Genomic DNA, 15,861 nt, shown 5'->3' on the forward strand with positions numbered 1-15,861 from the left:
GCCAAAGCATTCAAAGGATCATAGCAATGTTGTTGAGAATAATTGCAATAAAGACAACAAGAAACTTGTTAAGGAAAGAAAACAGGTGACGCCGAAGATATTGTTGTTTACCAGCTGTCAAACGCCTATGGTGTCAACTGCTGTGCCAATGCTGTTCTCAATGCACTGTTCACTTTACCTCATGTTGTCCATGCAATTAAACAGAGAAAAGACAAGAGATTGTGATCTGCACTGCTTGCTTTGTTAGAACACCAGTGCAGCGATAGAAGTATAACACATTGTGCATCTCACATTCGAGACCTTGTAGACGTGTGCACTGGATCTGTACACTTTACCCAAAACACTCAAAAAGATACATTAGAATTTCTAATGGTCATCTTTGGTATTTTAGAAGACGAAACTGTCCTTGTTGGTGACTTATTTGGACTTAGTTACTTATGGAAGCATGAGTGTGAAAATTGTTTTTCTACATCAGCTACAGAAATAGATTCAGAGTGATTTATTTACTTAGCACTACCAGATTGCGAAACTGTCAATTTTGATAGGTTGTGTAAAAAAGCTTTACAGAGCAATACCTGCAGAAATTGTCAATTAGATTTTTATCAACTTTGCACATACAAAGAATTTGCAAATATATTTTTCTAATGCTACAGTGTTGTACAGCAGATGGAAGTAAATTGGACACACAAATTACAACTTTTGAAGCAGGAAAAATTTCTATTTCAGAAAAAACGTTTACCAATATAGCTATTACTTTTCATGAAGGAGTTAGTATTGCATCTGGACACTATACCATTTAAAACGACAACTGGAAGGACAGGTTGTAACAACAGAAATCTCTTGTTCAAGAAAAAACGTCCTATTAATCAACCAAATTTTTATTTTCTGTTTCTTGAACCTAAGTTCTATGGATGATTAAAATTGAAAAACTGAAACTTTACAGTTGTGCCACTTGTACTATAACTCCTTATGACATGATATCTTGTACGAGGGTTGGTGTCTTTACAAAACATTTAACAGGCTCCTGTGCAGTTAATCCTAGAACAATACACAGCGGATGGTACTAATTTGGAAACAGGCATTACAAAGCATAAACCTGAAAAAACACTCATTTCTGCATAAACAAATTTAGTCTGTCATCTGTCACAGAAGATTTTTCATTAGATTTGGATACTGCAATCTGTATTTAAAAACTTAGGGCCTCATTATGACATTGGCAGTCCTACCAGTCGTAGTACACTGTTCCAGCTCGGTTGACTGGCGGGAACATTGTATTATGGCGTCCCGTCTGGCTGACCGGCGGAAACAGTGCTAGAGTATTGGCCTCGGCTCCCTTAAGCAGACAGTGCACATTCCAAGGGTGCTGGGCAAGGTGGACCCCTGTGGCACCCGGAGCTGGTTTTCCACCAGCCTTTCCATGGTGGGGTGACCACCCTGGAAAGGCTGGTGGAAATCTGAGTTGTAATCGGCATGGCAGCGCTGAGTTCAGTGCCACCATGGCTGACCACAACTCAGGCCGCCATCTAACCGCCAGGAACCACCTTCCTGGCAGTGATGGTGGTCTTTAGGCAGTCCCACCCATCAGGGTCGTAAAGTGGCGGTGGGACCACCAAGAGTGTGGCGGTCCCATGGCCAATCGAGTGTGTTGGTCTAAAGACCGCCGCACTCATAATGAGGCCCTTAGACTGGATGGTGCAATGTATAAAGAACACTGCCACAATGAAACAAACATCGCATCATAACCTACCAACTTCCAAGAAGGATTACAATTGTTAAACTGAAATAGTATAGTTGTAGGTCATCTATACTCAGGTTTTCTGACATCATATGGCCTACCAGAGATGATGTCTTTATGAGGGTGTCCATAACCTACTGTCATTAATAGAAATTAGTGGTATTTTACCAGTCTAAATAAAAAAATAGTTATTTTTAGTATATTTTGTCTTTAGAATACTTGCCTAAGTGTAGGCAAAACTATTGCTTAAATAACTAGTGAACGTAGTGAATACAGTGTTGCTTATTTACAGTGACATACTGTGCAGTCCTGTTTTTTTTTCTACAATCTATATGATTGTTTTTCCCATTGTTCAATAATGATTCTTTATACAACACATCATTTATGGTGTACAAGTATGGAACCTGAGAACAGTAAAAAGGCGAAAATGAAATGCTTAAATTGAATGTATGATTGCTTCACAGCATTACAAATGTTCATTGCTTTATTAACAACATCAACTTTTGCACTTTAGAAACTTAAAGTTTATTGTAAATATTTATAAAGTGTAAAAATGTACTTATATTTATCTTTTCTTTCTATTTACATGGATCATTGGAACCATTTAACTAAAAAGAAGGGGGGCAAAAAGTTGAGACAGTTATATGGTCCATTGCACTCAATAAATCAATAAATCAATCTGATATAGTGCAAGCTCGTCACCCTGGGGGTCTTTAGGCCCTGTGGGTGGGGGGGAGTGTTGCAGGCCTCATCTGGCTGGTGCTGGCGGTTGAAGAGCCAGGTCTTGAGCTGATTTCTGAAGTCCATCAAGGAAGGTGTGCAGGTAGAGGAGGAGTTTGTTCCAGGATCTGGCAGTGAGGTAGGAGAAGGAGTGACCTCCATAGCATTCACAGCAAAAGCGGGGGATATGGGCCAGGGAGGCTGAGTGAAGGTCTCTGGTTAGTTGGTGGAAAGTGAGGCCTTTGTTGATGTAGGTGGGTCTGGCATTTAACAGGGCCTTGTATATATGCGTTAGGAGCTTAAAGAGGAATCTTTGCTGGATGTGGAGCCAGTGGAAGGTCCTGAGGTGGGGGGGGTGATGCTGATTCTTCTGGGGAGGTTGGGGGCAAGTCTTGCTGCTGCGTTCTGGATGGTCTGGAGGCAGTTCATGAGGTTTTGGGGTTCTGGCATTGAAAGCTTTGTCTTCGTTAAGTTGACTGGAGATGAGGGTCTGAGTGATTGTTTTCCTGGTAGAGATGATGATCCATTGGAAGATCTTGCAGAGCATGCAGAGGATGTTGAAGCAGGCAGAAGAGGCAGTGTTGATGTGTTTCTTCATGGTCAGTTGGGTGTCTAAATGATCCAGATGTTGCGTGCATGGTCTGTGGGTGCGGGTTGGGGACCAAGGGCGGCTGGTCACCACGTATCATCCAAGGGGGAGGGCTTGTTCCCAAAGATGAGGATTTCTGTTTGTCTGAATTTAGCTTGAGGCAGTTGGTCCTCATCCAGGCGGAGATGTTAGCCATGGTGTTTTAGAAGTTAGTTTTTGTGGTGGCGGTGCCGTCTGTGAGGGATAGGATGAGCTGGGTATTGTTGGGGTAGGAAAAGATGTTGAGTTCATGGGTACATGCAATGTCTGTCAGTGGAGCCATGTAGATATTGAAGAGGGCGGGGCTGAGAAAGAAGCCCTTGGGGATGCAATAGATGGTGTCTTTGGGTGCAGAGATGTAGGGAGAGAGGAGGATCCTCTGTGTTTGGCCGGAGAGAAAAGATGAGATACAGTTGACTGTTTTGTGTGTGCTGTCGTGGATGCCAATGCTGTGGAGTCTGGTGATGAGAGTGTGGCGTGAGATGGTGTCAAAGCCTGCAAATAAGTTGAGGAGAGTGAGGGCCGCTGTTGCCCCTGAGTCAAGGAGGCACCTGATGTCATTGGTAGCTGCAATCAAGGCAGTTTCGGTGCTGTGATTGTGCCGGGAGTCCAATTGGGATGGGTCAAGCATGTTGTTGTGTTTGAGGTATTCCGTGAGCTGGCAGTTGATAGCATTTGCAAGACTTTGGTGGGAATTGGAGGAGCGAGATGGGGAGGTCGTTTTTTAGCTTGTTGGGGTCAGCAGAGGGTTTCTTCAGGAGGGGCTTGACTACACCGTTCTTTCAGGCATCAGGGATGGTGGCTGTGGAGATGAAGGTGTTGAGGAGTTCTGTGAGGGAGGCTCTAATTGTTTATAGAAGTGGTGCAGGCAGGGGTCCATGGGGGATCTGAAGTGGATGAAGGCCATGATGAAGATGGTGTCTTCGGTAGATAGCTGCTCCAATTTGATGATCCTATATAAGGGTGTGGTGAGATGGGGCGTGGGGGTGGTTGAGGTTGGTGAGTTGAAGTGGTTGTAGATGTCGGTGATCTTGTGGTGAAAGCAGTCTGATAGTGTGTTGCAGAGGGCTTAGGACGGGTGAATTGTGTTCTCTGTGGCAGAAGGGCAGGAGAATTCTCCGACAATGCTGAAGAGTTCTATGGTGCTGTTGGTGGTTGCCTCAATGGGGGTGGTGACTGCTTCTTTCTTGGTCTCCCTGAGTCATGGTGGTATCTTTTGAGGGCAGTTCTGAAGGAGTCAAGATTGGCAGTGGTTTTGTTGGAGATCCAGTGTCTTTCTAATTTCCTGCAGTGTCGTTTGAGGGTCAGATGTTCTGGGATGAACCATTTAGCTTGCTTGGTTAGCTTGCTGCTGGTGGTTCTCTTCAGCGAGCGATGGTGTCAACAGCTGAGGAAATCCAGTTGGAGAAGTTTTGCACAAGGCGTTCGAGGGTGTCTGCAGGGGTGGGATCTAGATTCTTTGAGGGCAGCTATCCCGGGAGTTTCAGTGACTTTGATCCAGTTGTGGTGGGGGAGGGTGGGGTTTTGTGGGGACTTCAAGCAGTCCCTCGATGGTGAAGTGGACGATGTTGTGGTTGGTCCATATTACCACAGAGGATGTGGGAGAACTTGGCTCTGACGCTGGAGATAAAAATGTGATCTAGTGTGTGTCCTGCACTGTACTTGGGGGCGGTGTCCAGCTGAGAGAGTCTGATGATGCTCATGTTTTCAAGGAGTGAAGTGGAGTTGGCATCGTCCAGGTCTTCTAGGTGGAAGTTCAGATCCCCCAGGAAGAAGTAGTGGTTGGAGTCGATTGCCAGGGGGGCAATGAAGTCATGGATGGAGTTGCAGAAGCTGTGACAGGGGCCAGGAGATCTGTAATTGTAGGTCCCGCTGATGGCAATTTTGGCTTCAGGTTTGATCTGGAAGTTGAGGTGTTCCATTATCATTGTTGTGTCATCTTACGAGGCGGTGCAGTGGAGGTAATCCTTGTGGGTGATGCCTCTGCCGTGCCTGTTGGGGTGGTCTCAGCGCATCATCTTGTATCTGGGGGGTGTGGCGATGGCGATCACTGGTGCAGAAGCAGGGGTGAGACAGGTTTCAGTGATGAACATAATGTCAGGTGTGAGGGTGATGATGATGTACCAGATTTCTATGACGTGCTTGCAAAGGGATCAGACATTGATTAGTATGCTTTGGAGTCGAGGTTTGTGTCATGAGTCTGCTGGGTGGAAATTGTGGTTGTTCTAGTGCTGCAGGAGAAGCAGCAGTTGTGGCAGGAGATGGAGCCCTTGGTGGATCGAGGAGAGGCGGTGCTGCAGCTGGGGTTCCAGGTTTTAGGTCTGAGGTTCTTGATCTCATCGGAGAAGTTTCAGTGCCAGGTTGCCGATCCAGGGTTCCTGGCACTGGACGCAGTCCAGGTGCAGATGTGCAAAGATGGGCTTACCTTAGGCACGCCTTTGGAGAACCAGTGGCGCTGTCACACAGTGACCATCATCAAGTAAGTCATGCCGGATGAGGTGCAAGGGGCAGGAGGAGAGCAAGGTGGGAAAAATGATGGTGGGACACAAGGGAGCCTGAGCGGAGGCAATATGAAAAAACTGGGAAGAGTGCAGGGGGCGTGGGAAGCCTGAAGTAGCAGCAGAATTAAAAGCAGTAGATGCTGGCAGCAATCAGGGGCAGAGGAAACAGAGGCACTGTGCCTCAGGCACTATCTAGCCCTTGGCAGCAGTTTCTGGTAGGAGCTGGAGAGGTCTGATCAATAGGGTCACGCAGCAACTGCCATTAATTAGGTCCTGGGGGGCAGAGTGTGGGGATGGGGGGGGAGCAAGGTGGGAGTAATGGTAACGTGATGCAGGGAGCCTGAGTGGCGGCAACAAGAACATAGTGAGAAGAGTGCAGGGTGGAAAGGCCTGAAATAGCAGCAGAAGCAGAAGCAGTGGAAGCTGGTAGCAATCAGGGGCAGAGCAGTAGAGGCACTGTGCTGCAGGTGCTATGTAGCGCTTAGCAGCAGTGCGAAGTGAGAGATAAAGGGGCCTCACTCCTGAAATGAACCAAATGTACAAAAAATTTGCACTGTTCTGAAATTTGAGGCTCCACTTTACCAACTGGGCCCTTAGACTCCCACTCCAATAAGTAGAGTGGATCCTCATATTTCAGAACAGCGCACCTTTTTTGCTTATTACTAATCAAATACCATTTGTAATGCTTCCAATAACACACTCAGACAGGCACTGATGTGTACCCTCACACACCTAAGAACAAAGTGATACATACAATGTGCTGCCCGAATGTGAATTAACTTTAAAAAAAACAAAAGACAATAGGTGTTTAGCAAAACAAGAACAGCTCATTTAATAAAAAAATACGGCTGGGAGAACAGCTACAGAACTTGGCTCTGAGTACTGTCTCAAAATGCAACTGTTCTAAGTGGTGTTTTATACTATTCTCTGGATACCATAACACAATTACAACATAGTGTTTGAGGTGAAGAATGTGAACAGTTGTCTTGGAGTCATAAATAAGGTCCTGATAACAAATGCAGGTGAGCCTCGACCTTGCGTGGACACAATGTGGGCCAGCAAGGACATGTCCAGGTGTCTGGCCTGAGAGGTGCCTGGTTGCTGCGAGGTGTCTGTGCTCTGATTGGCCAAGTGTTCCTAACTTCATGTGGCATCTGACTTCACGGTGTGTTAGGGAATGTGTGCACCCCTCTGACCATGTGTGTTTTATTGGGGCCAATTTCCTCAGACAATTGTGGCGTTGCTGTGCACAGTGAGCTGATCTAAGATTCCTGTTTGTGTGTTTCTCTGTGGCTACACATCACCCCACCTGTGACCTGTCAATCTGTAACGTCAGGCCAAGGTCTCAGAGCCTTCCTGACCACGAACCTTCTTTCCGGGGTTGATGGAGAGTTCATGACGGGTGAATTTAATTGTGGTGATGCAACTTCATTCTTATATGTGAATGTATCACTGTGTGCATCAGCACTGATTATTACAATTTTAACATTCCCCACTCTAGTTGAATTTTCAACCATATCATCTAATCCATACTTCATGGCAGTCACATTATTATGGGCTTGTTGTTCTTTGTGTATTAAAACGTATCTAGCTACTTGCATTCTATCTAATTTGAGGACTTCCTGCTATTTTACAGCAGGAAACCCCTACCTTCAGGAAACCACACAAAAACAATAATACTATAAAAACAGGCAACAATGACCCGTACAGACCGGTTAGCCACCAGTGGAGACAGGAGAACCAGTTTGTAAACCACTCCTGCTCAGGGGCACCTCTCTCCTCATGCATATATTTTTGTAGTTGGTGAAATGCTTGGATGGCAAGAGTCAGAGTCCATTGTCCATGTCATTGCCTGTAAGAAATATACAGCGATGCACTGATCTTCGTGCCCACCCCACCCTCCATTGCGGTCATTAGGTTCAACACATACCAATGTTACATCACAATGAGGCAGATGGCCCTCAGTTCTTCCTTGATTGCATGAAGGCCAAACTCAGTGGTGTTCACAATTTTGAACATTCCCCACCTGGTTATTTGTAACGAGTGGACGCTTGCATTTGTTTGCACAGTGAATAATGGCATGGACCCTCCTGCTGATACCTGTGATTCAGAGGACACTCTGAATTCCTGTAGAATGTCTTTGTACTGAGCCTAGCCAAAATAATCAGCAGTTCTTTTCTCTCGAGTCTGATGCAAGAGTCGTCTCCTTCCTTAGCGGGTGTTGGTATAGTTCGGACAGATCTTTATCCACGAATGATCAGGGTTAGGTGGGTACATTGATGAGGGAGCAGAGGCCACGCCATCTGAGTACAAGCAATGTGTAGGCAAACTCGCCACATTGCCAGCACGGGCCGTCAGCATGGAGGTGCCCCATTGCATGTCCAGAATGTGCAGGATTGTGCTACAGTTTTCATTCCTACGCAATGGAATTGTTCCTTTGCTTCTGAAACACAAGGAATACAGTGTGAGTTTCAATATAATTAGGGGTTGCCCCTTCCTTCCTGTCCACATATGCCTATATATCTCAGTATCCCAGATTTCCTGACATGGGTATCTATGTTGTTATTCAACTCCACTCCTATGAAACTCATTCCCCTTTGTATCATCAAGATGGATGGCCCTACACTGAAATTTCATGTCTGTGGTCTACTTCCCTCCTATGAAACTCATTCCCCTTTGTATCATCGAGGTGGATGGCCCTACACTGAAATTTCATGTCTGGGGTCTACTTGTTAACAAAGACAGTCCCAGATAAGCTAAGGGCCACCCTTGTACACAAATAGAAGCAGGAGCAGACATGCTTGTGCATTGGCTTGGTGGTTTTGCTACCTTCAAGAATCTCTTTTCATGAAAGTCTCGGGGCTACACAGTATCTACCTTGTAGGGTGCCTTTCCTGAACATCCTATCTAGCTCACCTTGGACATCACTAGGCTCTGAGAGAAGGTATAATCCTGTGGGATTGGTCTTGTAGTGGGTCAGATTTACTACTACACAATGGGGTTCCACTCTGTTGGGCTGCATCTTGTCCCTAATCCTACATAGGTATAGGTGGAGAAGGCATTTTGCTTTTTCAGGGGCTGACTCTTGGGGCAAGTAAAGCCTGTCTGTCCCTACTTCAGGTGATATCAGCGAGCAGACGTAACATGACCTGGCTGATGTCTTGGAACCCACAGCAGTCAGTTGCTGAAACAAGTGTTGTGTAAAAGAACATTGTATAGTGTGTGTAGAATGCTGGTGTTGTCTTTGGTGCAATATATAAGTAACATGGGAGAGTTCCACACGCAAGCCCAGTGACATTTTCTGAACTGGACTAGTCTGTTCCTTAGTAATGAATGAATGCAGCAGTACCCATAATAGAGAATAAACACATGTGCAAACATACATATGTTTTGAACATCTTGGGATGAATCCAGGAGAGATATCTTTAACCCTCTGATGGTTGGAGTTTCATTTTTTCAATACTTCAAAAAGATTTATGGTGCAGTTGGTAGTTCTTTAATTGGGAATGTTGATGTGGTACAGTTCAGGAAAAAGTGCACGATGGGGGTCGCAGTAGGTGGTCCTTTTGGGATTATTTGGTCGCTGAAGAGGTGATGGCTGTGAGAAAGTAGCCTCTTTCTAGCATGGCTATCCCATTTTTCGCCTGTTTTTCAGTGTTTGTCAGTGTGTTTTTACTGTCTCACAGGGATCCTGCTAGCCAGGACCCCAGTGCTCATAGTTTGTGGCCTATGTGTGTTGGCAGCATGCTTGACTGTGTCACTGGAGTTCTGCTAACCAGGACGCCAGTGCTTATGCTCTCTCTGTTTCCCAAATTTGATACTATAGTTTAGTGACTCTATATACCGATTCTATTTGACACACTGGACCCCCTCATAAGTCCCTAGTATATGGTACCTAGGTACACAGGGCGTTGAGGTTCCAGGAGATCCTTATGGGCTACAGCATTTCTTTTGCCACCCATAAGAAGCTCATATAAACCTTTCTTCAGAACTGCCACTGTAGCCTGAGTGAAATAGTGCACACACTATTTCACAGCCATTTTCACTCCACCAGGTAACTTATAAGTCACCTATATGTCTAACCTTCAGTTACTGAGGGCTAGGTGCAAAGTTACTGTGTGTGAGAGCACCCTTGCACTAGCAAAGGTGCCCCCACATTATCCAGGGCTAATTCCCCGGAGTTCGTGAGTGCAGGGACACCATTATAAGCGTGCCCTACATATATGTCAATACACATATGTAGCTTCACAATGGTAACTCCAAATATGGCCATGTGAGGTGTCTAAGATTGTGAAATTGAACCCCCAATCCAAAGCTTTTATTGGGAGGCCAATTACATGCACCCTGGGGACCCACCACAGACCCCCAATACTGCCAAACCAGCTCTCTGAGGTTTCCACTGCAGCCCCAGCTGCTGCCACCTCACAGACAGGTTCTACCCTCCTGGGGATTGAGCAGCTCAATACCAGGAAGGCAGAACAATGCATTAACTTTAGGAGATGGGTGTAACACCCTCTCCCATTGGAAATAGGTGTTACAGGCATGGGAGGGGTATCCTCCCAGAGCCTCTGGAAATGCTTTGAAGGGCACAAACGGTGCCCTCCTTGCATAATCCAGTCTACACTGGCTCAGGGACCCCCAGTCTCTGCTCTGGTGTGAAACTGGACAAAGGAAAGGGGATTGACCACTCCCATGTCCATCACCACCCCAGGTGTGGTGCCCAGACCTCCTCCAGAGTGTTCCTGGCGTTAGTCATCTTGGATTCCAAGGTGTGGTGACCCTCTGGGAGCATCTGAGTGGCCAGTGCCAGCAGGTGACGTCAGAGACCCCTCCTGATAGGTGCATACCTGGGTAGGTAGCCAATCCCCCTCTCAGGGCTACTTAGGGTCCTCTCCTCCTCTGGGTGTTTCCTCATATTTGGTTTGCAAGACTCCACCAGGACTCCTCTGCATCTTCTGCTTTAGCTGACTGTCAGATCAACCGCAGACTGCTCCAGGAACACTGTAACTGCAACAAAGTATCCAGGAAGGCTACTGTGACCTGCAACTTTAGCTCCAGCCAGCAACTGCAACAGTTTCCAGGTTGTGCACGCTCTGAGGATGACCTGTCTTCACCCTGCACCAGAAGAACGGAAGGAATCTCCGGTGGAGTGACAGAGTCACTTCCCTGCTTCAGAAACGACGACCGGTACTCTGGGACTCCTCTCCTGTCAATGATTGTGATCCCTGGAACACAGGTGGTGGACCAAAGTGATCCTGACTGTCCAAAGGTCCAGCTGTCCAAATTTGGTGGAGGAAAGGGCTTGCCTCCCTGTGCCAGACAGTACCTCTGTGCATAACATCATCATCAGCTCCTTCGGTTTCTGTGCACTTCTTCCAAATGTTTTTCATGCACAGTGTAACCCAGGTCCCCAGCACTCTATCCTGTGATGCTCAGCTCCCTGAGTTGTTCACCGGCGGTGAGGGGTCCCTCTGTATAGTGCTGTGACGACTGCACTCCTTTGTCCCCATGTCCTGGGACTCCCGTGGGTGTTGCCTGGTCTTCTGAGGGCTCTCTGAAGTGCTGAAAGCCCCCTTTGCCTTCTCAGTCTGAGTTGAGACCCCAGGTCCCTCCTGGGTCCGGGCTGCTCCTCTTTGATGCAAAATATGTTCTTGCGTGAACCAAGGCTTTTTGGTGGAATCCAGTGATGTAAACAGCCTGCATCCAATGACTCGATGTGGGACAACTCTTGCACCAAGCAGGAACCCGCAGCTATCTTCTTTGGTGCATTTCTTTACCTTTCATCCAAACAGAGAATCCACTTTTGTACCTTCTTCAGGTTGGCAGGGGCTCCTGTTCTTCCTGGACTCTTCATCGACTTATGGACTTGGGGCCATATTTATACTTTTTGACACAAAACTGCGCCGCCGCAGTTTTGCGTCAAAAATTTTACCGCCGGCTAACGCCATTTCGTAGCGGGTGTCAAATTTAAACTTTGACGCACGGCGGCGCAATCAACAGGTGGGAGTCTTTTTTTTTCCGCACATCGCGGCGTCAAGTCGTAAAGGAAAACGACGTTAACGCGGCGTAAATCACTGTGGGTCGATTTACGACACCGCAAACTGGATATGCGCTGTTTCTTTTTACGCAATAGCGTCAAAAATACCAGCGAACACTGCCATTTCAGCAGAGGAGAGGCAAAATGGATCCCAGATGCCAATACAGACCCCAGGAAGATGACAACAGACCAGGAACCAGCCAGGACGATCCATACAAGAACCAGGACATATATAGAAAAAAAAGAAAGTGTCGCTTCAGTGCAGAGGAGCAGGAAATCCTGGTTAAAGAGGTGACGGAACACCAGCACCAACTGTTTATCACCTCTAAGTTGCCAATCAGTAGGAGAGAGGCCATATGGCAACAAATTGTTGACAAGATCAACAGTGTGGCAGAAGTACGCAGGACAGTCACCGAGTGTAAGAAACGCTGGCATGACTGCAAACGTAGGACAAAGGAAAAAATGGCCAGGAACAGGAAGGCAGCACTGCAGACTGGAGGTGGGAGTCCAGCACACCAGGAGGCCCTGGACCACATGGAGGAGATGGTCGCAGCCGTCATCCCTGAAGAGATCGTCACAGGGATTCAAGGACAGGACAGCGCAGACTATACCACGAGACAACGCACATGCAGGGTAAGTTGCATGGGGATTTAAAATGCAATAATGTCAACTGTGAGCAGGGGTGGGAAATACCTACTACACATTGCCTGTAAGTCATCATACACATGGAGTGGCATGGGTAAAGGGGTACTGCAGGGGGGCATGGCCTGCACAAACAGATGCTGGGGCACAACATTACACTACACCAACAGTCCCATGGGGGCATCCTGTCATGCCAACAATGGAGCAAAGGGAAAGCCTCGACAGGAGGGAAGGCCACTACGTCAAACTTACATCCTGGCACTCGTCAGCCAACATATCTCCTACATTAACTAGGGCCCTATCAGCAATCCTCTAGCCAAAACAACAACTGCAATGTAACTGCAACAACAGTTGACACTACCACCTCTGATCTCTGTGCAGCTATAGTAGCCAATGGCAGTAACCTCCCCATGGAAAATACCTACCTAAATTAGGGGGTGAGGATGACATCTGCAACAATATCCTGAAACAAGACAAAGCCCCCAGTACACTCAAATGTCAATGCCCATAGTTGCCGCAAACATCAGCCAATGTAAACAGCAATAGGAGCAACACAGCACTAAGGACACACCCATGCTGCATATGTCAGGGTCCATCCTGTGCCTGGCAAACAAGGCAACATCACAAAAGTCATACTGCTCAGTCAACAGCATTGAGGAGGGGACACATGGAACTGGTCACTGAAATACACCTGCACAGTCAGAGGGGGATATAGGACACTGATAGGATTATCAGGGCAATCCAATGTAGCACACATTACCCAACATCAGCAGGACACATTAACAATATCAACATCCATATCACATCATAACATTACCATGCATAGGATATGCTACATGTCAATTACATTTAAGCCAATGTGAACAATCAGGGATTGGGGCAGGTCCTGAGAGGCAATTGTGCTGCCAGGACCATCAGAGCACCCACAGCCAGTGAGAGGTCTCACCATGAGAATGGATATACACGGAGGGTCGAGTAGGACAAAAAGGTGGCTAATCTCTATTTGGTATAATGCAACACCTAGAGGCAAGTAGGCAGACAAGTCTGATAACTCAATATCATACATGTGACACACAGGTGGGTCATAGGCCTATAACAATGACCATCTGAAGGACAGCAGATACCAATACCAAACAAGATCACAAAGTGAATTCATCAAAAGGCAGGCATGTTACGTCAAAATTGTCACAACACAGACACACTAATTGTACCCTGTTTCATTGCAGAGGAAGATGGATCTCCTGCTGATATGCCTGTCCCAGATTTCCCTGATGACGAGCCCATAAACATTCCCCAGGAGACCATCCAAAAGGTCCTAGAAACCCTCCAGACCCCACCTTCAGTCACAAGGAGGAGCACAGAGCAAGCAGCCATCACAGAAGAACCACCCACCACCCCAATTGCAAGACCTGCCAGCTCCTATACAGCTGAGGACTCTGACGACACTGGCACCAGCTTTGAAAGAACTGTAGTTGGGGTACAGCGGGAGCTGGCCAAGGAGGTGCAGGCGGGGATGCAAACTATGGCAGCCAGCCTTGAGGGGGTACGCTCGTGCATGATGTCATCTGCAGATCAGGCAGCAGCTATGCAAGCCCTAACATCCATACTGCAAGGACTACAAGAAACTGTCAAAGAATTCACCACTGCAGTAAGGGAGTTGCCACAACACCTCGCACCCCAAACTTTCCACTGCATGCACAAATGCAATCATGACTCCCTCAGGGCCGACCTGGCTGCCTACCATCATGATGTGGCTGCTATTCTCAAAAACCAGCAGGCCCTCCTTGCTGCAGTACTGCCCTTAAGAACTTCACACGGAGCAGCCACCGGGATGTCTGACTCCACGTCTTCTAACACTGAGGTGTGTGTTGCCCCTTCACAACCAACAACAACAAGGACGAAGCAGGCAACACACACATCAGAAGATGAAGACATGGAACAGATCACATTCACAAGGAAGAGTACCCGGAAGCACTAGTCCCTGCACCATGGCCTACTTCGACCAAGGTCCTACGTATTGTCAAATGCCAGTCTCACTACAACTATACTCAATGACTGTTCTGCTAATCACTGTATAACTTGTCAGCATTGCCAGTGAATGTCTCTCTCCTACTAATTGGCAAATCCTGTCCCTCTGCACTGTCGGTAACATCACCCCAGCATGTCAGGAGCATTATCCACACCCCTTCTGTAGGATCACCATGTAAGATTTCACTAGAACGGACTCAGCAAACATGGACAATGTACATATTGCACTACAGCACCTATCAATAAATAGCACTTGCTCAGCTAATATGTCTCTGTGTAATTTGACACATCAACTGTGCAGTAGATAACACAAAAGTGCCTGTGTGACACCCATGTAGCTTGTCAATACAACTGTCCTGACATCATGTAGTCAGATACATCTGTGCAGTGGCCAGGATTGCATCATAGCCTGCCCATCCTGAGGAGAATAACTGATGAAGGGAGAAACCACACACAATCATGCTGTGTTGGACAGAATAATGCTTCATCAAGATAAATCAAAGTCAACTAATGGTGGCTGATAAATGTTGTCACCATGCAATACTAATACTTTGAATCATGCAGTCTAATCTAAGCACACACAACTAAACACAGCATCAATCAACCTTTCTGAATAAACTTCCAAATAGGTAATCATGCAGATTTTTTGCACACATGATCTATGTCAGTAATGTAGACAAGAAGACAAGAGTGTTAACAACACCTCATCTTCAAAGATGTCCCTGAACATCACACTGCAGTCCGACCTAAAAAATTCCCAACAATACCAAGCCTGGAAGCACACTTTGGCGGTCATTCTGACCACGGCGGGCGGCGGTCGCCGCCCGCCATGCGGTTACCGCCGAATGACCGCACTGCGGTCAAAAGACCCCGGCGGTCATTCCAACTTTCTCGCTGGGCCGGCGGGCGACCGCCAAAAGGCCGTCCGCCGGCCCAGCGGGAAAGCCCCTGCAACGAGGAAGCCGGCTCCGAATGGAGCCGGCGGAGTTGCAGGGGTGCGACGGGTGCAGTGGCACCCGTCGCGATTTTCACTGTCTCCAAAGTGGACACCGCCAGAAACAGGCTGGCGGGAAGGGGGTCGGAATCCCCATGGCGGTGCTGCAAGCAGCGCCGCAATGGCGGATTCCCTGGGCCAGGGGAAAACCGGCGGGAAACCGCCGGTTCCCCTTTTCTGACCGCGGCGGCAGAATAGCCCAGGAAGCACCGCCAGCCTGTTGGCGGTGCTTCCGCCGCCCTCCGCCATGGCGCTCATGGACCGCCAGGGTCGGATTGACCCCCTTTGTGATGTAGAAAACATACTCATTGACACAAATCCTTTGTGATCCCTGTAAACTCCAAATGGTGGTTCTATCAAATGGTGGATACTTACCAAGTTAGCACAGGGGTAGCTGCCATTTTAAACCTCTTTTTTCTTTGGTTTGTAGCATAGGACACAAATGTCATAGAACAACAATCACCTACACTGATGGCAAGGCCATGATCAAGTAGCAGTTAACACATAATGCAAAGGGTTAACTATATATTTATTCATAAGTAATCACACCAGAGGCAACTAAGGGAAATGTCATAC

Source organism: Pleurodeles waltl, chromosome 1_1 (assembly GCF_031143425.1).
Source record: "Pleurodeles waltl isolate 20211129_DDA chromosome 1_1, aPleWal1.hap1.20221129, whole genome shotgun sequence".
NCBI classification, from domain to species: domain Eukaryota; kingdom Metazoa; phylum Chordata; class Amphibia; order Caudata; family Salamandridae; genus Pleurodeles; species Pleurodeles waltl.